This window comes from Bos taurus, chromosome 15 (genome assembly GCF_002263795.3).
Source record: "Bos taurus isolate L1 Dominette 01449 registration number 42190680 breed Hereford chromosome 15, ARS-UCD2.0, whole genome shotgun sequence".
NCBI classification, from domain to species: domain Eukaryota; kingdom Metazoa; phylum Chordata; class Mammalia; order Artiodactyla; family Bovidae; genus Bos; species Bos taurus.
Genome location: NC_037342.1, coordinates 58,415,554 through 58,438,658, shown reverse-complemented (window position 1 = coordinate 58,438,658; position 23,105 = coordinate 58,415,554). Strand labels below are relative to the sequence as shown.

At 41.4% G+C, this 23,105-nt stretch overlaps 1 protein-coding gene across 4 annotated transcripts in view; it reads left to right on the top strand.

Annotated features, from left to right (window-relative positions):
• The window catches only part of BDNF (brain derived neurotrophic factor), a 62,412-nt gene that overhangs the window by 6,639 nt on the left and 32,668 nt on the right, over positions 1-23,105 (top strand). The window contains exon 1 of one of the 4 annotated variants that reach the window (XM_005216335.5): positions 15,239-15,532. The exons of 2 other annotated variants lie outside the window; for them this stretch is intronic. The gene's annotated coding sequence lies outside the window, so the exon portion shown is untranslated. Of the gene's footprint in view, positions 1-15,238; positions 15,533-16,527; positions 16,675-23,105 lie in introns of those variants that run through there. One more of the 4 variants, NM_001046607.2, reaches the window with a different exon arrangement.

Sequence of the window (23,105 nt, the reverse complement as noted above, 5' to 3'; positions counted from 1 at the left end):
CAGTCGTGTCCAACTCTTTTGCAACCCCATGAACTGCACCTGGTCAGGCTTCTCTGTCCATGGGATTTCCCAGGCAAGAATGCTGGAGTGGGTTGCCGTTTCCTTCTCCAGGGGGTCTTCCTGACCCAGGGATCAAACCCATGTCTCCTGCATTGGCAAGCAGGTTCTTTACCGCTGAGCCTCCTGGGAAGCCCTGTTTTCTTTTAACCCTCTGGAATTTCATCCTAGTGTTGAATGCCTGGGATCTTGCTTCTCTTAGTAGGTACTCTGATATTTATGGGGATCATGAGCTTAACAGGCCATTTTCCATTTGCCCAAGAGGAATGCTTTCTATAGAGACTCTAATGTTCATAAATTTATTTTGTAAGCATTAACTGACAATCTACTATGTGCCAGGAACTATGCCAAAGTCTGGAAATTCAGCAGTGTGTAAGACTAAAAGGTGTTTAGCTTGGTGGACTTACAGCTTAGAGACCTGATTTGTCCTTTAATTTCCCTAGAAGAAGATAGACTTCTGGATTCTTATCTTTTCCAAGAGAACACAGTGAAGTAGATTAAAAGCCTGAGTTCAAGCTCTGCTCCCAACTAATTACCAGTAGCTAGAAAAATCAATTAGTCCCCCTTGATCCATATTTCCTCACACAGAAAACAAGGAGGATGTTCTTAGGATAAACTCTGAGTTCCATTTTAGCTCCAAGTTTGAGTGATATGATGGCTAACTTATTTCTTGGGCCTAAGTTACCCTAATCTTTGATGATGCACAATTTTGGGTGTCACCAATTTTTAACTTTTTTGTTAGGAAGTACATTATGAAAAATCAGAGCAACTTACTTGAATCTAGCATAGAAAGAATCTGGATATTGAACCAATCATTTTTTGAGAAACAAACTTGGAAAGTTTTCATCTGAATGATGATCTCAAACTTCTGCAGGTTATTTTTTAAAGGGATGGGCTGATGAGAGACTCACTAACAAATTAAATGCTTATTTTCTTTGTGCCAGCAGAAGTTCTCATTTTTCAGGTCATTTCCTTTTAAAATCAAAGATATTACACCCTGAAATTGTCTGGGCCTCATGAATAATGCATTATATACACATGATAATAGGTAATTAGATAGACCAACCAGGAGAAACATGAAAGGGAGCTGGTAGCCCAAGGATTGCAGAAGGTGTGTGGGCATTTTGACATCCAGGAAATGCTATAGGTCTGTCCTTAGCTAACTCAGCCTGGTGGAGATAATTAAGAAAAATGTGGGTGTAGAAAGGCTGCAAGCCATTCCTTGGGATTGGCTAGATCGCTGCAGTAGTTCAAAAACAATTGGCACAGCCACCCACACTGGACATGATTGCCCTTTGATGAGGCAGCTATTGACTTTTATAAAGATGCCATATTTAAAATAACTTCTGATGCACTCAGGATGACATGCATCATTCTCAAATTCTATTTTAGACAAATGGGAAAATATATTCCAAAGTATTAATTTAAAAATAAAAAACTTAAAAGTCGAGTTGCTAAAAATCAACAGTTTAGCAGTGTGTGACCTCCAAATTTAACTTTCGTCTGTAGCTAGGAGAAACCTATGGCCTGTGTGAGGCACTTTTGACCATTTGTGAACATTTTCTGGATCACCCCAGGAGGTAGAAAGTACTTTGCCACTGTTTTTAACCTCTGAGTGAATGTTAAATGCACTTAAAAACCTTCTCACACTGGAAAAGGGAAACCCAATCAATTGCCTGTAACAGCAGAAGAAGATGCTTTGAGATCTTTGTGCCCAGAGTGCATGCTATGATGGTATGGAATTCAGGATTCCTTCAGAGTATGCTAAACCCCATACCCATCAGCACCAGCAGGAGTTGGAACTGACTTGTCTTATCTCCCTCTTCAAGGACAATAGCAACTATTACTATCCCTAGGTAATAACGTGACTGTGGGAAAAAATACCTAAACTGAGGGATTGCAGAAAGGCTCCATAAACATCTGAAGCCTGTGGGATAGGACATTACAGGGCAAGTGAATGGGAAAAAGAGAGGAAACATGGGAAAATTTGAGCAGATAAATAGAAAAGAAAACCAAAACAGGGTTAGTATTAGAATACTGGATGTGTTCTTAAATAGACGTGTCGTTTCTCAGGGTAATCTTCACATCCATTTGTCCACTGAGCTAGATCTCTACCATCCTTACTCATTACTGTTCTGGTTGTGTTGATAGGAAACAATGATTTCTTCTACTCTTACCTTCCTCCTCCAGTAAGGGCTTCTTTCTCCCCCAACAACTTCCATAGCCAGTGTTTGAGAATGGCCTTGCTATTACTTCTCCTTCGGGTGTGTTGGATTCACAGCACTTGGATTACCACCAAGTGGTTGGTAACCACTTCTGTGCCGTGGACTCCCCTCTTTTGGCAGTTTGGTCAAGCCTATAAACCCTTCTCAGAATGTTTCTAAATGAATAAAACTTAAAAGTATACAATCACAAAGTCAATTACATTGAAATATCATCATACAAATATTTAAAAAGTCAATTTGCATGATATAGTAATAGATACACAGTGCTGTGCTTAGTCCTGTCTGACTCTTGCGACCCCATAGACTATAGCCTGCCAGTCTCTGTCCATGGGAGTCTCCAGGTAAGAGTGTTAGAGTGAGTTGCCATTTCCTTTTCCAGGGGATCTTCCCAACCGGAGAATTGAACCTGGGTCTCCTGCACTGCAGGCAGATTCTTTACCAACTGAGTTATGAGTCAGATGCCCAATATATGTGCTTTCTTAAAGACTAAATAAGATCACGCAGCAAGGTGAATACTGTAGTTTTCCAGGAATGATAAGCGTCTGTGTATTTTGGGATATCTGTAACACCTGACATATGGTGTAAAGGTGACTGATTTCTATTGGCGGCAAAGTCTGGCGAATACTATTGAGTTGCATTTCCCAAACATATTTGACAATAGAACACTTGGGGAAGGGGGTACTTATTAACATGGCATAGATTCAGAAATGTTAGTTTAGTCTCTCCCTGCCTTTCAGTATGAGCCATTGAACGTTCCATCCTGGAAAAAGGAAACTGGCATTTGGAGAAAACTTTTAAAGTTCACTTCTGCCATTTAACAAGTTGCCAAGTGGATAAAGAACCAGCAGATGAGATGGCTAAGGTGTAGTAGACATGTTTCTATTAGCTGAGCTTGCTATTGTTGTTGTTTAGTATGTCCGACTCTTTTGTGACCCCATGGACTGTAGCCTGCCAGGGCCCCTCGTCCACGGGATTTCCCAGGCAAGAATAATGGAGTGGGTTGCCATTTCCTCCTCCAGGGGTTCTTCCCAACCCAGGGATCTAACTCACGTCTCCTGCATTGCAGGTGGATTCTTTACCACTGAGCCACCAGGGATGCCCCTATTACTCTGAGGTTTATCCTTATTACCACTAGCACTACCCTCACTGCTCTAGAAGTCCATCACTCCACTGATAAAGAGAAAAAGTTCAGACTCTGGTCATTAACTTAGGGAGCATTGCCTCAGATTCCTGGTGTGGCTTCACTAACCTCAAGAGGTTATAAAGACTTCATTTCTGTCATTACTACACTATGAGAAAGCACGTGCACATTATGATGGGATGGGATAGCATTCATTTTGCATTTATCCAGTACTAAGTTGTTTCCTTTGCATTTGACATTTATTATTTAACCCTCAAAGCAATTCTCTGAGACAGATTATATTATTGTATAAGGAAGGAAACTGGAGCTCAGAGAGTGTATTTACCCCAAATTATACAGCAAATCTTAAATGGAAAAGCTAAAATTCAAACCTAATGTTCTCTAGTTCCAAAGTCCATTATAATATTACACTTCCCTATGGAATAGCTACCACACAGATTAGACTTGGATTCCTCATTGTCAGGTTGGCACACACGTTTTTGTCAAGAGATCTTTAACACAACCCTTTGGTATGGCTGAGAATCTCAACATCAGTGGCCACAAATGCTGCGTTAGAATTATATTGAATCTTTGCTAACTAATGAAAGATTTTCAAACCACTGATTGTCCCCTATCCTTTTTAAAACCCCGTTTTCACAATCATAATATGGAGAAAGTGCTACCTCTTAAAGTGGGGGAGGATCAAATAAATTAATCACTTAATTTAACTTTGTTGAGTTCACCACGATGAGCATTCTACATTCCCATAGCTGAGTTCTTGCAATGATCTTTCTTGGCAGAGATTATTAGTATTACTATTTTAAAGATAAGGAAACAGAGGCAGTTAATTCCTTGAGAGAAGTCACTCAGTCATGTCCGACTCTTTGCGACCCCATGGACTGTAGCCTACCAGGCTCCTCAGTCCATGGAATTTTCCAGGCAAGAGTACTGGAGTGGGTTGCCATTTCCTTCTCAAGGGGATCTTCCCAACCCAGGGACTGAACCCGGGTCTCCCGCTCTGCAGGCAGATGCTTTACCGTCTGAGCCAATATCCTAAATTAGCAGAATCAAAAAGTGGTTAAGCTTAACTAAACCCAGGTCTGTCTAATTCCAAGCCCTTTCTTTTACTCAGTAAACTAATCTGTAAGTCCCTACACAATCTTAGTTGTTCTTATTATAATTCTTGTCATGTTTAAAACACTAACAAGAGAGAAATAAGTATACATTGTCCAGAAATAAGTATATAGTCATCAAAGAGAAAGACTACTCCATGGAATACTTCACCTGCACATTCTTCCTTCCACTTACTTTAGTTTATGAACCCCATGGATGATGTCTGACGCTTTTCTTAACTTGTTTAGGGCAGTTCCAAGATAGTTGACTTCTGAGAGTTATTGAGTAAGAAACGTTATAAATTGTTTAGATTAGGATTTAATATGTTTAGAAGCCTTTTCATAAATTTGCCTTTTCAAACTGTTACTGGCTATAGCACTGCAGATGCTGTGATGAGGAATGCCTTCTCCAAAAACCCAGTGGATGACAAACTTCCAAAGCTAACATGTTGTTTACAGAGATGGAGAAGAAGGGGATTGACAAGCACAATCCTAAACGTAATTACAAGGCTGATAGTCCCTGCTGGGGACTAAAATGTTTATTGGCTTTTCTTGTGCAATTTAACATTCTTCCTCCCAAAGCCCTACTCCAAACTTGGAACTTCTCTGGAATTAGCATCTCGTTTGGGAGAATGCCAAGTATTGGTATCTGGGTCCTTTGCATCTTTGCACCAACTCAGAACTCAGAATAGCAGCTCTAGAAACTAAGCTGGGGGTAGTCTGGGTAAAGGAGTTAAACATCGACTTGGGCATCTTCCTAATAAATTTCATCCATCTTCCTTCGGAAAACAACTCTTAGAAAGATGTGGTCTTTAATGAGGGAATGGATGCAAACTGGTAAGTCCAAGATAGTACAAGTCAGTGGTCTTTGCAGAGTTGCCAAAGTCATATACAGAATCAAGGATCTGGAGGCTATGGAAAAACCTCATCCCACTGCCACTGTGATCTATGCAAGGAAGGATGGCCTGAACTCACAATGCATTTGATATGTCCCAGAGCTAAGAAACCAGCCCAGGGGGAAAGGATGATATTAAAGGCCATTTTGGTGTATGAAAAAGTCTACCTAAAACCTCATCATAGATAACTATGTAGTATAAAATGCAGAAGAGTATGACTCCTTACCTTGGCTCAAGGCTCTAAATTTAGGGGAAATAATTACATGAGTTTCAAGTTTAGTTTACCAAAGATATACAGTTCCTGTAAGCAGTTGAAATTTATATGGAAAAAAAGAACCTTAAAGATGATCTAGTTCACAAATTTCCTTAGTACACTAAAATCACCTGAATTATGCATTCCTTTGAGCTGAAGTCTGAATGTGCCACTAGACTTGGCAACCGCGGCTTATAGCCTGCTGTCCTGGCCTCATTCATTGATCAGGTGACTGAGATGCACAGTAGTTAATGCTGTTCCACTTATTCAATAAACATTTCTATGAAACTGATAGCATTGATGTGAACAAGCGTGGGCTGGTGAAGTGACTTTCCAGGTCACATGACCAGAGAGTGATAGCGTTTAAACAAGAACCCAAATTCTCTTGACTACTGAAGGACTTGCAATCATATCATATGATCATGATACTTCTTCTCTTTTCTAATAATCAAACATAAGAAAACAATAAATAGCCTGAGCAAGGTTTTGATTATCTTAATTTTTCAAAATATCTTGATTTTTATGTATATACCTGAATTTCTTAAATATAAACATAATTAACAAAATATTAACAGCATTCCAATAAGACATTGCTAATTTCAAATTGTTAGGACAAAACTAATTATAATATTTTAAGTTTCTTCAATACTCCATTGATCCTACTGGCGGCTCAGATGGTAAAGAATCAGTCTGCAATGCAAGATACCCATGTTTGATGTCCAGGTCAGGAAGATCCCCTAGAGAAGGGAATGGCAACCCACTTCAGTGTTCTTGCATGGAGAATTCCATTCACAGAAGAGCCTGGCAGGCTTCAATCCATGGTTTGCAAAAAGTCAGACATGACTGAGCGGGTAACACTTTCACTTTCAGGACAAAACTAATTATAGTATTTTAAATTTCTTTAATACTCTATAGTTACTTTATGATTATTGAGACACTAACTAAGACAAGATGAATTGAAACCTCAAGTTTTCATTGATTCTTATATTATTCCCAGTGTTTTCAGTTGGTTCTAGATTTTTATCTGAGGTTTGGCAACAGCTTTATTTATTTATTCTTGTAGCATACTCCCCTCTTACCCTAGGAAAACAAAGCAAAACAAAAAAATTGATATATTTTTCTTAAAACAACAAAAAATAAAAATAAGGAAAAAATTCTAAAATTCCTTAAAATCCTTTTTCTTAAAAATGCTAGGAAATGTTCACTAATTTAAACTTTATATTTTTTAACTCATATCATTTTCCAAAGAAATATTCTTTGAGACTGTTTCTTTGTACTTCATATGATATTTATACATGTAATTCTGTTTTCAAGATTAATTTTATTATTAAATACTGTACTGCTCTTATCAATTCATTGAGGGGTAAATTAGACACTTTATAAATTTTTCCAAGGAATGGAGGACAAAATCATATCAATAAATAACAATTTGACTTATCAAAAACATAGTAAAAAAAAGTAAAATTAGAAAAAATGTTAATTAGTCAAGCAAATAGTCAAAAATATGTCAAACTTTGACATATTTTCTGAGATAAATTGGCATCATGTATGTTAGCATGATTCTTTTTTATGGAATTCAACTTATTTTTACTCACTTTAATTAGTTTTTGTGTGCAGATAAAATGAAAGGCAATGGAAATTTGGCTTGCAAAGTAGTTCTAAGATGATCTACATCCACAATCTGGTTGTAATACCATAAAAATATGTTTATTATGTGAGAATGGTAATTCAAGTTAGCATTCATCATAGACATAAAGCAATGAGCAATGCAAGTTAACTTCAGTTATTTATCCTGGGAACTTTTTTTTTTGCTAAAAAGGCCAGAATGCATGATAGCATTGGCTCATTCTTCCCAAAGCCTCCTGGAAAACATGTCTCTGAAATAAAAGCTTCTCAATGCTAAAAATTTTACTGCATTTGGGAGAAGCATAAAATTTGATAATAAAGAGTTGGGTCTTCATTTTTCTAATTCAGTATGGAGTCTGTTTTGAGGAAAACTGACTGTGAGCTGAATTTGCATCCTAGAAATTATATTTAATTTGTATCATAGACTCAAAATCTGACTTCCAAACTTGGGCATCTATTTTCCCCCACCTCTTATATATCACCCCCTCTCCCAGGTCATGACTTCAGTCCAAGCAGAGAAAAATAAATTTCCCTGAAGATATATGTAACCATAACTAAAATGACAATAATAATAATAATGAAGAGATCTTGGAATTTAAATGTGTGGCTCTGCTTTTCCCCATTCACTTCCCACTCTACCCCATCTCTTTGTCCTCATGTTTTATGAGCTATTATATTTGTCTTGTCCATCTGTATCACCATCACTCTTTCTTAGGCTCAGCCAGACTTTGCACTTCTTGGTGCCCTTCTTGGTAGACTGAAGTTTTAGAAGCAAATCTCTTAGTAATCTTTTGGCCACAGAGTGCCCTGACAGTTTCTCCAAATGATGTTAGGAAGGGGAAGTAAATGTTACCCATTTCTACTCAGTTTCTTTTTAGGGTATTGATTTCATTCCGTGTCTGGCTTAATTTCTTTTAACCCATTGCTGGATTGATTTTGAAATTACCGTTGAATTCCTTCAACATGGCCTAAACAGACAGCCAGGAGTAGTGGGGATGATGTTTATGCTAATCTCATGCTCTTCAGCTGGGTTATCAAGAATTAGAAGTCCCAAAATAGTTGGTCACATTAGATTGTGAGATCATAACAGAGGTATTCTTGACAAGGGAAATTATCAGTTAAACTTGATTCTAGGAATCATATAGGTTAGCTTGATTCTCTTTTATGGCCTTCAACTTAGTTTTACTGTATTCTAATTAGGTTTGGAATGCAGATGAAATGAAAAGACATGGTTTAATTTAGGAGAAAGTTCAAAGTTCAACAGTCATGTAGTGTTTTGTAGACCTTACCTTCCGAGAGAAATTACTTGAGACTATGAAAGTACTATCCTAATTTATCAGATAAAGTCTACAACTTGGGACATTAAGTGGAGAACAGAAAAATTACTTGTTCTTAAACAATTTTGCTGAGAATAAATAAAAACAAAATGTCCTATTAAAGATCTGTTTCTTTTGAAAAATGTTTCATCTGAAAGCTAAGGATAGAATATATAGCTTTGACATAAAGGCTCATCTTTTTATGAAACAACCACTTCTGTCTCCAAGTTGCAAGGAAAGGATTCATCAATCTGGTTGAATCTTCCCTTTAGTTTTTCCCAACAGCTGTGTTCAGATAATTCATGACTCCCATGTTTCCTGAGCCCTGGATAATTTCACAGACATGTCTAATACAGGCCTCTACATTTTCAGAAGAGTATGGAAATCTTGGAGGAGGTCCAGGGTAGACCAAAGAACATGATTAATGGGTTGGAAGTTGGAGTTTATGAAGAAAGGTTGTGAGATCTGATTTCTCGCTATGAGAAAAGCTGAGGGGTGACTTAATAACACAAGATGGTTAGGAAGCAGCTGGTCTCTATCTTCACTAAGGTTGGATGAAATGAAATAAAATATAAATTGCAACAAGAACAAAAATATGTTACAAGTGGGAACTTCCAAGCACTATGATGACTGGATTCTTAGAAAGGTTGTCAGAAGAAGTATGTGTAGTCTATATTCCTGGTCTGTTGTGATAGACCTATGAGTAGTGAGGAAGAGGAGATGATCTTGAAAGATCCCTTCTGGATCTATCTTTTTATAAGTCTGCATGTGTACATGCTCAATTGCTTCAGTGGTGTCTGATTTTGTGTGACTGTATGGACTGTAGCCTGCCAGACTCCTCTGTCCCTGGGATTCTCCAGGAAAGAATACTGGAGCCAGTCACCATGCCCTCCTCCAGGGGATTTTTCCAACCTACGGTTCAAACCCTTGTGTCTCCTGTATTGGCAGGTGGGTTCTTTACCATTAGCGCCACCTGAGGAGCCCATTTTATAAGTCTACCTAATCATATTTAGAAAAATTATTTTCCCAAGCTATGTCTTATTTTCTCCCTATCACTAACTCTACCCTAATTTCTTATCCTTTGTCTGCCTTCTGTAAAACACTGCTAACCAAAGATGGCTAGGGCACTGATCAACCACGAGCGGCCCTCCCCAGCTGCTAGCTGCCCTTTCAGCTTTGGGAGCAGGTTTCTTGACCATCACTGCTACCCCTTGACCACTAGGGTCATGCTGACGGTCATCTTTCTACACAGTAAACCCATGGCAAGGGAAAACTAAACAAAGCATAATTTCCTACTTTTAACTAACTCATATGTGGCCCAATGGATTAAAACACAAACCTTAGGTGTAGAATTTGAGCAGCTGAAGGGCTAAGATGTGTTTTACTCATTTGCATGGATGCTAGTCCATAGAGCATTGTCTGGCAGGAGGTACTCAGCAAGTTTTCATCAATTGAATGAATGGAACTATGAAGCAAAGGTAGTAAACTGAAGTTAAGAAGATCAAGAGGTTTCTAAATGATTCTGTATGTGACACAAATCTAAAACCTAATCCTTGCATGGGTACCACTGGGGACTTTATTCCTACCACATCTGGGTTACCCAGAGGATTTTGACAAGAGTGCTTGAGTCTTTCCTCCCAAAAAGTATTCACCATAGACACTGTGTAGATTCAGAATCATGGAAAAATAGGCCACATTCTTGGTGTGGTTTTTCAAACATGACTTTAGGAAGTTCAGTAATTATTTTTTCTAAGTTATCTTTTTGCATACGTTGCTAACTTTCTCCATGAAGAATATAAAATTTAGCAGTAGAAAATCTCTCACTCCCATCATCACACAACCTAAATAGTTGGGTTTCAAAAATAAAGTAACCTGCTCCTTATAACCTGATTCAATGTCCTAAAACACTTTGGTTTAAACTTGCTAAAGTTCTTCCTGGCTCTTCTCCCTGCAAAACCAGCAAAATCAGCTACCATTGTCAGTTCTAACTTTTGTCCTGAAGCCCACAGTCAGGTCCCTTCTGACTATCCTTGTAGAAACATTGTAACAAGTAAACCAATTTATTGCTCATTATTGGTTTTTAAATGTTCTCAGAGAACTCAGGTAACTTGGAGGGCTTGGAGTTGATGACTCTCATATGTTTGGAAGTTAGTTGTTTCATAATGGTTTTTATGCTTTTTTTTTTGATCCAGCTAAATATTATTCCCAGATGGGATCAGTTTTTGACCTTTTTGCGCTGCTCTCCTAATCTTGGCCCTTCTAACATTTTCTTACTGTGCTTTTCTTTTGTTCATCACTAATGACCATGCTATGCTAAGTCACTTCAGTCCTGTCCGACTCTGTGCGACCCCATAGACGGCAGCCCACCAGGCTCCCCCGTCCCTGGGATTCTCCAGGCAAGAACACTGGAGTGGGTTGCCATTTCCTTCTCCAATGCATGAAAGTGAAAAGTGAAAGTGAAGTCGCTCAGTCGTGTCTGACTCTTAGCGACCCCATGGACTGCAGCCTACCAGGCTCCTCCGTCCCTGGGACTTTCCAGGCAAGAGCACTGGAGTGGGGTACCACTGGTTACATAATTTCTGTAACAGGTGTTGACCCATTTGGATGTATTTCAGTATGGCACACAGTTATTCTTATGGTTCATGAAAAGCTTACCAGTAAGAAGTACACCTCATATTAAGGTACCATCCAGTGAATAGGGATATTATTTCTCCCGTAAGATTCTCAGGACAGGCCTTGCTCAATAATTTGGAGGATTATGAGTGACAGTTTCACACTGTATTGGCCCTTTGAAACCATACATCATGAATTTGAAAACATCTTTGCCACTCTGCTCAGCAGGAGAGTTTTCTGTTTACTTATTATTTCCGTTATGCCAATTTTCAGCAGTTTTTGAGGTCAGTTGATTTGATCCTAGACATGTTTTGGTTTTTTTTTTTTTTTTTTGCAAGGAAGACTGAAGACAGGGGTAACTAGGAAACTTAAGTAAACATAATTAAACACAAAATGCTTATAGTGATAGTAGAATTGACCTCAGCCAATTAAAATTATTAATAGAAAAAAATATGTCAGTGTCACATCTGAGCTTACTGCCTCTGCTCCCACTTGGGTAATGAGGATTAGTTCATATTTCCTGACAAGAATAGATGGGAATTTCTCCCTGACCTTTGTCCTTCTAAATATTCTGTTAGAAGGATTGATTAGATCCTAACCAAAAATAGCGGAGAAGGCAATGGCACCCCACTCCAGTACTCTTGCCTGGAAAATCCCATGGATGGAGGAGCCTGGTAGGCTGCAGTCCATGGGGTCACTAGGAGTCGGGCACGATTGAGCGACTTGACTTTCACTTTTCACTTTCATGCATTGGAGAAGGAAATGGCAACCCACTCCAGTGTTCTTGCTTGGAGAATCCCAGGGACGGGGGAGCCTGGTGGGCTGCTGTCTATGGGGTTGCACAGAGTCGGACACGACTAAAGCGACTTAGCAGCAGCAACCAAAAATAGAGATTTTGATTAATTCAAAATTAATTTTGTAGGTCCCACAAAAGTAGAATCGAGAGCATTTTCTTTTCAAGCAGTGAAATTCTCCCCCCTTTTGGTGACTGAGAAAATATTCAGATTACAAACTTGGAATCTTTGCTCCCACAGCTATCATGTTAGAGACCAGTCTTTAAAAAGAATCAGAAATACGTGCTCTATATTTTCAGCATCACCCTTGATCACAATAGGAAAATGATTTTTGTAAAGCATTTGATCTTAGACCTCTAACACTATCTCTATATGCCACCTGAATTAACCAAATAAAAAAATTATTCAGAATTCCCATCAAGACACTGGTACAACTTTATCTTGGCATCATTGTTTTTAATGTAAGATGTATTTTTAAGGCAAATAGGCAAGCATTTAGTCTGGGTTTTTATTGTTTTGGTAACACCATTATCACAAATCAGAAAGTTGGGAAATGCTCAAAAGTGTCCAGAGGTCTGATTCATCAGAAGGTTTATCTGAATTGGCATTTGATCTTCTTTTATTTCTAAATATTCTTGCCATTTCTGGCTCATCTGTCTTTTCCTCAGTAAAACTGCACCACACACTGGAAAGTAAGGATATATCCATCTGTATAACATAGAGGGAGAGTAGGAATAAGAAGATTGGCTATACATAAAACCAGAAGTGTCAGAAATAAGAACACTCCTTCCTTCAGCAGAAATGCTGACATGGCAATGTGAATTTAGTAGGTAGATTTGCCATAACTTCTCATTTAGCAACATTGAGAATGCTCAGATTCTTGATATTCACTGATTAGGTATTTCTCCAGAAGGAACGCAATTACAAGTGAGCTTAAAAACCTGGAGAAATAACTCATTTTCAAGCAAATTTAAAGTTGGAAAGTAAGCACTGGTTTGAAGTTATCATAAAGTCATAAATATATATATATATATAGAGAGAGAGAGAGAGCTTAGGGTAGGGCTCCTCCAGTATTTTATAAAGCAGTACAGTTTTTTTTTTTTTAATTTATAAACTAGCCTCTCAAATTGTTTTTCCATATTAAAAGAAATTGTGTCTGCACTCAGCCTACACCCCTAGAAATCAATTTGTTGTTTAGTCACTAAGTTGTGCCTGACTCTTTTGTGATCCCATGGAGCCTGCCAGGCTCCTGTGTCCATGGGATTTCCCAGGCAAGAATACTGAAGTGGGTTGTCATTTCCTTCTCCAGGGGATCTACCCAACCCAGGGATTGAACCCAAGTCTCCTGTATTGCAGGCAGATTCATTACCATTGAGCCATCTGGGACGTCCTAGGGAATCATACAGAGGTTTTTTGAGGGGGCCAAGCTGGGCTTCATGACCTCTGTCCTTCATTGCTCCCAACTAGCCTGTATATTTCACATACATTAAATATTCCACAATATACTTCACCATCTGTGCTGTAGGGTAGTTTGTGCTGGTCATGTATACTGTCAAGTTGATAGAGGTGCAAAGCTAAATGTGTGACACTCTAAGAATATGCATATATTTGAATAATTTGACTATTCAGTCCAACAATTTGCAAAGAGGCGCTAAAAGATCGCACATCTCGATAACACTTCCAAGAAACATAGCTTCCCTTATTGGGGGTGGGGAGAGGCAGGGATATTTCTAGCTGGAGTTCCTGATTTATTAAAGTCTTGTCTCTGGCATTTTAGCTGTGTGAACTCGGGCAAATGATTTCGTGGCACTCAGCCTCCGGTTTTCATTTATAAAATAAGAATAGTAATTTCTGTGACTGGTCTTTAGAAGTTCTAAAACAGCTAATATAAGTGCACTCATTTTTTTTTTAACTGTAAACCCTTAGGCAAACTGAACTGAGTATATAATGATATTACATATTCAGTTCAACAGCACATTCTTGATAACCACAGAAGGGTTCAGGGGAGGAAGCTGTTTATAATCTTTCCCTTTCCCCAAATTAATGTTGGAGTGTTTAGAAAAATTCTTAAAGCAATGAGTCTTAGCAATGATTAGGTCAAACTCCTTTGAGATTACAGAAGAAATGCACATACTCATAAAAATGCCTACCAAATTTGGGGGGAAATGAGAGATTCCAATGACACCCAAATATGCATTGCTTAAGAAAGAGTGCTTCTCAAAGCTGACCCCAGATTTTCTGGTTCCCAATCGCTAGGGGTGATTGTTAAAATGCTAATTTCTGGACGCTGCTCCGCCCCTACTAAATCACAGTTTCAGGAGGATAAATCTATATTTTAATAGGCAACCCTGGAGGTTTTTTAGGCTTCCCTGGTGGCTCAGATGGTAGAGTCTGCTTTCAATGCAGGAGACCTGGGTTCGATCCCTGGGTCGGGAAGATCCCCTGGAGAAGGAAATGGCAACCCACTCCAGTACTCTTGCCTGGAGAATTCCATGGACAGAGGAGCTTGGCATGCTACCGCCCATGGGGTCTCAAAGAGTTGAACACGACTGACAGGTGGTTCCTATGCTCGGAAGAGGTCCCAGGATTACAAGTTAAATGTCAGGGTCTTTTCCCGTTCCTTACTCTAAAATTTAAGGTCTGTACTCTCGCGCAGGAACTGGTCCAACTAGTGGGAAGAAAATTCCGCCTTCAAGCAGGAACCTAGACAGACGGTTGAAAGCGTTTGTCCGATAGTATATTGAAAGTGAATATGAAGTTCTCTGCAAGAGTCTTGGCTACCTGCAACTAAGAATCCGAAAGACTGCTGCGGGGGAAGAGGGGCGAAGTGAGGATTAATTGAGACAACTGCCCACCCCGAGACACACACACACACACACACACACACACACACACACATTAAAACAGAAGGCTTTTTATTTATCTTTGCTACCCAGGTTCTTTATTAAAAGGGTTGGTTTATGTGTGTAAGTTTGCTAGGGAGGGAAGTGAAAACATCTGCAGAACCATGCAATGCCCTGGAACGGAACTCTTCTAATAAAAGATGTATCATTTTAAATGCGCTGAATTTTGATTCTGGTAATTCGTGCACTAGAGTGTCTATTTCGAGGCAGCGGAGGTATCATATGACAGCGCACGTCAAGGCACCGTGGAGCCCTCTCGTGGACTCCCACCCACTTTCCCATTCACCCGGAGAAGGCTGCTCGCGCAGCCGCTCCCCCCCCCCCCCCCCCACAAGCTAGCATGAAATCTCCCAGCCTCTGCCGAGATCAAATGGAGCTCTTCGCTCAGGGGGTGCGAGTATTACCTCCGCCATGCAATTTCCACTATCAATAATTTAACTTCTTTGCTGCAGACCAGAAGGAGTACATAGCGGGCACCAAAGACTCCCCTCAACCCCACCCCTTCTTTTTAACCAAAGGGAACGTGAAAAAAAGAATAGAGTCTGGGAGTTTCGGGGCCGAAGTCTTCCCCAGAGCAGCTGCCTTGATGTTTACTTTGACAAGTAGTGACTGAAAAGGTGGGTTTCTTTTCTTTCTCTCCGTTTTTTTCCTCTTGTTTGGTCGACTAGAAAGCGTGTGGCTTGAGTGAGGTCTGTCATTGCCTCGGCTTCCCGACTGGAGCAAGTAACTTGGTGTAACGTTATCTGGGGGTGTTCATGAATAAAAAATGCCGTTATTATCTTGATTGGATTCCTATTAGGCAAACTCCGGAGAGGTCAGTGCACGAACTCTGTTTAAGCCGCGGCGTGTTTAAGGCAGCGGAGTAAACCAATAGCCCCCCTGCTCTGTGCGATTTCATTGTGTGCTCGCGTTGGCAAGCTCCGTCGTGCGGGAAGGTGCGGGAAGGTGTGTCCGTGGCCCGGGAAACGCACGCCCTCTCCCACAGAACTTAGGTGCCGGGATGAAGCCGGGGGGAGTTGCCACAGAGGGGAGCGAGACCCCGGGGGCGCCCGATGCGCGCTCGCTCCCTTCAGTCCCGGCGCGGACCGCCCGGGTTTCCGCGGAGGGCCCGGGACGCGGGGTTCCCCCGGGCCGGGGCTAGGTCACCCATCGGAGCCGCGGGCGTGGCGCCCGCGTCCCGTTGAGGCGCCCCAGGGACGGGCGCGGGGCTTACAGGGCCACATCGCAGGGCCCCGGGGACTGGCCGAACGGGGGTGCGCGGGTCCGGGGCGCTCGGGCAGCCCGGGGACTCCCCGGGGCCGAGCGGGGGCGAGGAAAAGGCACAGCGTTCCCTTTAAGCGGCCGCCCCGCACGGGTCTCGGTGGCGCGGGCGAGTTGGGGGAGGGGGGCGGGGGGCGGTGCCGTTTGACCAATCGAAGCTCAACCGAAGAGCTAAATAATGTCTGACCCGAGCTCCAGACGCAGGCTGGAGCTCCGGGTCCCCGTTGCCGCCGCGCCCGGGCGCACCCGCCCGCTCGCTGTCCCGCGCACCCCGTCGCGCCGCGGGCTTCCGGGCGCGGCCGAGGAACCGGCCCGGCGCGCCCCCCACCTCCTCCACGGGAAGCGTTGATGAGACGCTTGAACTGCAGCTGCCACCGCTGCTGTGGGGCCGGCGGCGAGCGGCTCCGCGACGGGGACCTGGGCTGGGCGCAGGGGCCAGGAGCGGGACGACGATGTGACTCCGCCGCCGGGGACCCGTGAGCTTTGTGTGGACCCCGAGGTAGGCGAGCATCGGACCTGGGGCTTGGCTCGAGAGCCGCCGGTCCGCCGGGGAAAGTTGGCTGGGGCGGAGAGGGGTGGGGGCGAAGTTATGGGGAACAGGCCAGAACTCCTTTCTTCCCCTCCAAGAGAAGGGGGCATTTTGAGTTGTTCCTGCTGAGCTTTCTACTCCCACCGCACGATCCAGAGGGGTAGCCAGGACGCCCGAGAGAGAGCGGGGACCCCGGGAAGCCCAGAAGTGGCGGGGAGAAAGCCAAGAAGAGACGCAGAGCTGCGCGATGGGAGAAGACGGCGCCCCGGGGACCCCCAGCAGAGGAGGGGTCGTGAGAGCGATTTAGGGCGCCAGCTGTGGGGGGCCCCGGCTGAGGTGACGGGGTTGGGGCTGAGATATGAATCTTTCCCAAGGGCTGGGTGGCCCCTGCGCAGGTTTTGGGGGGCCGCTTGCTCCTTCAGCCCGCATACCGCGTCCCCGGGGCTTCAGCAGGGCTGCACATCATCACCTGCTCCCCAGGAGCTGAGTTAAAAGCGGACGTATACGGGTCCAGTACGAGTTTATCTTGGGAAACTTGACACACTCCTGCAACTCGGACCTGAAAGGGGCTGAGGGACTCCGGGGCTAGTTGTGCTCACGCCTCTCCCCACCCCGGGCACCTCCCTTGAGGCACCTTGCAGAAAAGTGAAAAGTTTTGGCTTTCAGGGGCTGGGAGGGATGTGTGTATGTGTGTGTGTTTGGCGGAGGGTGATGTTCTGACTCGGTTAGGTCCCCAGGGATGCCATGCATAGCCGGCAAGAGGAAATGGGTGAATTAGCCGTGCCTGGAAAGAAATAGCTGAGGGTTGGAGGCTCTTTGCTCGACGGGCAGAGAAGGGGACTTCCAGACTGGTGGCACCCCCTAGGGAAGAAAAGCCTTGGGACTGCTGGGGTGAACTAGAGTCACCGTCTAAGGATGCTGTTTGTGTGTTGCGGGTGGAGCGGGTGGAGGGACGCTGATGGAGGGGCCGCGAAGAGGAGGGGGTGGGGAGAGCGGCGCTAGGGAAGGTAGAGGGTGCCCTCTGCCGGCCAAGCTACCCAGAGCGGCTGCAGGGGCGGGAGGCTGGGGGCTGGGGAAGTGGTAAGAGATGGCTTTGCGGGATCTCTTCGGTAGCTGGTAGGAGGGACTTGTTGAATGACGCTTCTGACTCCCGACTCGGATGAATTTCGACTCGTCGCGCCTCCCTGGCTCCAGTGCAAGTTTTCCTTGAGCTGGGGGAGCTTTGACAGGCTATGGTTGGTGGTGTGTTAGGGATTCCTGGATCTCAGTTTAGGGTCCTTCAGGGATCTTACACTTACTCCTCGATGTCTGCAGTAAACAGCGAATATTTTCTGACAAGAGTGCAGGAATGTTCTTGGCCAGAAGCAAAGAAAAGCATATTCCTGAGTGTTTATTAATTTCCTAGTACAGTTATCTTTTTCAAGCAAAGTCATGTGTAATTGGGAACATTGATTTCTTTTTACTGCATATGAAACTGCATATTGATTTTAAATAGGATGTAATGTTATTAAATGAGACCTTCAAATTGGTTTAACTTCTGGGAAAATACCCCCTTACCTTTAATTTTACCCCCAAAAAAGTATTTTTATGTGAGTCTGTTATAAAGTCAGAGGCCATTTTGGCCTTAAAATTATATTTGTATATACTTATATTTTTTTCATTTTAATTTATTGAGGTACTGATTTAATTCGTCTACACGTGTTTGTTTACCCATGCAACATTATGATTTTTAGGTTGAAAATTTATGAGATTATGACATGTAGTACTCCAAATTATTACAAGCAATAGACCATAAAGTTTTGACCCGAGGGACCACACCCCTTTAAAACCGTCATTAATCCTGTTTATCGATTTTGCAAATACCTTGCTTAAGGTCATTAACTCCTGTCCCTTGATTTTGCAAATACCTTGCTTAAGATTCTTCTTTTGCAAGTTTACTGCTGGAGGTAAGGAAAAGGAAAGAGACACTTGTTGAAATGTAACCATAACCTTTACTGGAATTTAAAACTCGTTGGTCACCATTACTGGAATTCCCAGGCCATAAATTCGTCTTTTTTTTTTTTTCTTCCACTTTATTTTGCAAAATGTGATAAATGTTGGTAAATATAGACCTGTACTAAGTATTATGACAGGAGAAGCATTATGTATGTAGAGTTATTTTAAGTCATTACAAAACGTTTTCTATTTATAAATGATATAAGCAGAAAGAAATGATTTCCAGATAAACAAGACTTACGTACATGTTTTGAAGCATTAGAACATTGCAGACACACTTAGACATCACATTTTTTAAAAAAGGAAAATAACAGAGTAATTTTTCACATACCTTTGGAGCCTTTCATTGCCTATTCAGAGCTGAATTAGTAACTGGAAATCTCATTTATTTTAAGATCATATTTAAGATTATTTAAGACTTACAGCGGGTTAACATTTGGGTGTCCAGAAAATAAAACATTTAGGAACTCTGTTTTAGGATGTCTTTTCAATAAGTGTAACTTTTACTTGCAAACAGAAGGAACCAAGAAAATGATCATTTGCCAGAAATACAATGACCTCACCTCAAATGATTCATTTATACTATCTGAGTTAATTGCCTAAATCTGAAAATAGCCAAAGAGAGGTGGGGAGATGCTGGAATGTTGCTGGTTCATTTGATTCACCTGGAGAGAGGGAAGTTCTGCAAATAATGCAAGTTTCTACAATCCTGGCTCAAAATACTTGAATTTTCGGTTTAATAGGGGCAGCATTAGAATGTAAGTTATTCTCTTCCTGGAATCTTTCAAGAGTTCCAGCTTTTCAATAGTCAAAAAGCAGATGATTGATAATCTCATTTCTTTTAAAAATAAATAGCTCTGGTTTGCAGCTCACAGCAAGTTGAGCATGCCCACCTCATAGTACAGCAAAGAGCTTGTTAATTTGGGGTACTTTTGTCTTTAGAACCTGCTGTTAGTATCCAATACCTCCCTCCCACCCTGGTCATACACACACATCCACAGCCCTATATGCAGGTGTGAATTTGTGGAATGTAAGAGCCAACAGCTTTGGGGCTCAACCATAGACTTAATCTTCTACTAAGCTTTAGAATATTGAAGATGTACGCAATGGAAAGGTAATCTACAAGTACTTCATTAACATTTTAGTTTTAGGAAGTTAGTCCCACAGCAGACAGACTGATTTTAGGCTGCTTGAATGAAAACAGAATGGAAAAGTACATGAGAGCTCAACTCTGAGTATCTTTTAAAATGAAAACCATTGCCGTTTCTGATGTCCATAAAACTGAGTTTATTTTAATGGCTGAAACATTTACATTTACATTTCCCTGTGTAGAAGAGTTCAGCTTGTGTGAGGGGGCTCCCCTAGCCTAGCTCTGCCCAATGCATGTGAATGTATCCCTTTAATAGGGTAATTGCTAACTTGTCTCAACTTGTTGTCAAATGATTGTTATGGTTCCCTCAGTTTCCACTAATTGCAAAATTGCTGCTTAATTGAAGGACTCTCAGCCGTCTAGTGCAGTCATTCAGCCACCAGCAGACTCTGTAATCTCAAGCTGTGAACTGCATTTTAAAAGAGGAATGGAGGAGAAAATTCCGGGGAATTCTAGGTTTCAAACGGCTAGCTGTTGCTTCATGGAGGAAGAAATCATTTGAATGTTTAACTGCATTGTGATGAATTTTCTTTATTAGGATGAATAACATGCCCAGATGGGCTTCAGAATTAAGTGAACTTCTTGGTTACACTCTGCATCCATTTACTCTGTTTAAGATGGAGTCACGTTAAACAGTAAATGATGTTGGCAAATGAAATCCGTATGTCATTTGTACATGGGGTTTAACCCTAGGAAACAGTGGAAGCCTTTGGTATTTTTAAGCTTAGACATGTGCGTCCTCAAAGTCTCCTTAAACTTCCTCTTAAGTCATAAAATTATTTGCTGCTGCTGCTTAGTCACTTCGGTTGTGTCTGACTCTGTGTCACCCTATGGACTGTAGCCCACCAGGCTCATCTGTCCATGGAATTCTCCAGGCAAGAATGCTGGAGTGGGTTGCTATGCCCTATTCCAGGGGATCTTCCCAACCCGGGAAGCGAACCCTGGTCTCCTGCATTGCAGGCAGATTCTTTACCACTGAGCCACCAGGGAAATCCTAGAATTGCTTAATCGTAAATAATGCATCTCTGGCTTTCCAGAATACTCACACCAAAGGCTTAGAAAAGTCATGGACCTAGTTATTAAATATATGGAATCATTATTGATGATAGATATGGAACAGTGGAGTTCACTAATATATAGACTTGGGAAAACTTACGGGAGTGATGGAGTGGTAAATGGGCATGTTTTCTAAGTGAACTGGAAGGTATTCTTGTTTCTGTAAGAAAAACATGAGTATCTTGTCAAAGAAGTAGTGTGAGAGCTTTTTTTAAATGTAAGTACTCAAATTCAAGTACAAACTCTGCGACACTACGCTTTTGGTGAAACAAATCTGACCCGATAACACTGGATGCTAAGAAGTGGCTAATTGCACTGATGTCTCATCTGTACATTGTCTAAAGTTTAAGCATGGGTTTCATTAGATGAATTGGGGGGTGGGTGTCGGACAGCAGAGTGACTGGGGGTGGGGAAGCAAAGTCATTTCACAAAGTTCCATGACAGCCATCATAAAATAAAAGTTTATTTCCAAAGAGCCCAGAGAACAACATGTGTTATGCAGTTTTCCCCAAAGGTTCACTTGAAAAAACTTTTCATTGGTTGTCATGGTAGTAATGTCCTGATTTTGAGAGCTCGCAGAACCTAGTAGCTCTTAAATGTGCTTTCATCTTGGTTCCTTTGGTCTGGCTGAAGCTTTATGATGCCCCTCTGTGTTTCTGACATGCGTCTGCATTTTAAAGGGAGGAGGTCAGGCAAAGGAAGATTCCTTAACTCTAAGACAACATAACTAGGAAATGTGTAACATCAAGTGGTGAAAAAGTCACTTTACTTCAAAAGAGCTTATTGAAATCAAACTGGAAGGCAATCTGTCATTTAATTACAACTAGTACATATAAAATTAAGATTTATATGATGGAAATAGAAAATAAACGGACAGTTGGAAGGAATTTAATCAACTCATCAAAAGTGGAATAGCGCCACCTAGAGAACAAAATCACCAGCTTTACCAGCCAAACGGCTTCTGTGCCATATGAGCCTCTTTTCCAAGACTATGGTTACTAGGATTGCCTTGCCACCCTATTCAGATTTGGTGAGTGTATGTGTTGGTAGGGGTGTGGTGTTTGTGTGTGGGTGGTTTAGGATGCACTTGGGGTTGTAGATGAGATTTTTAAAACAGGCAGATACATACCTCAATATCTACACCAAGTCCTTTTAGTGTTTTAATAGTAGCCAAATGTAGAATAACCCACCAGGAAGAAGAGCGGGCCTCCTTTTTAACATTTTTTATTTTCAACGATATATGCTGAAGCACTGAGTACAAAGGTTCTGATTTTATTTACTTGCTACAGAGAGTTCATTGCCCTTTCTGAGATATAATAACACCAAATAAATTGAATAGAATGACCTTAAGAATGCCTTTGATCTATGATCTAATTTTAACTTTAATGATTTGAGAATAAAAAAAGGGTCATATATGTAGCAAGACTTTAAACACCAAAAAAGTAAGGGGGAAGGTGGAAGACAAGGAGAAGGCATTGTAAGAGCTGCCTCAACCTTAGATAAACCTATACGTCTGAGCCAGCACCAAAAATTTATGGAACCAGGAACCAGTCATTAAAATTAGCTTAAAATTATTTGATGCCAAAATCTGCATTTCCTTCATTTTTGCGTGCTTCCGCAGTAGTATCCAAAATGGTTCTGGTCGTAGAAGAAACACTTCAACAAGTATTGTTGAATGAACAAATAGATTGATTAATAGCTGCCTCAGATTCTGACAGTGTGGACAATGAAGAAACTTTGTAATTACAACAAAAAATATTTTTTGCTGGCAGAGAGGCAGAAATTGGAGGAAATAAGTGTAATATTTTTGTTTTCGTGGTAGGTATTATAAATGTCCTTCAGTTGGATGAATTCTGAAGTTGCTTGTGCACAATTTGGTTCACTCATAAAGTTGTCATGCTTGGAACATATGAAATGTTAAAGCCAATTTAGATAGTAGCAACTATAAACCTGTTGGTAAATTTTCACTTAATGTTTTCAATTTGAGGTACTGGTGGTGATGCTGATCATTGTGCTTCAGGGAACAGAAAACAGTGTATGTTAAGTGAGTGTCAATTTCTGGTAAGCAGATAACCAAAGGAAGGTATTATATTGTCTGTGCATTGTGTCATGCATAGGAGCAATCAGGTGCAGAAAACTTAACTTTTCAGGAGAAAAATCTATATTTCTCACACATACAGAGAGAGTGAGATGGGGGGTG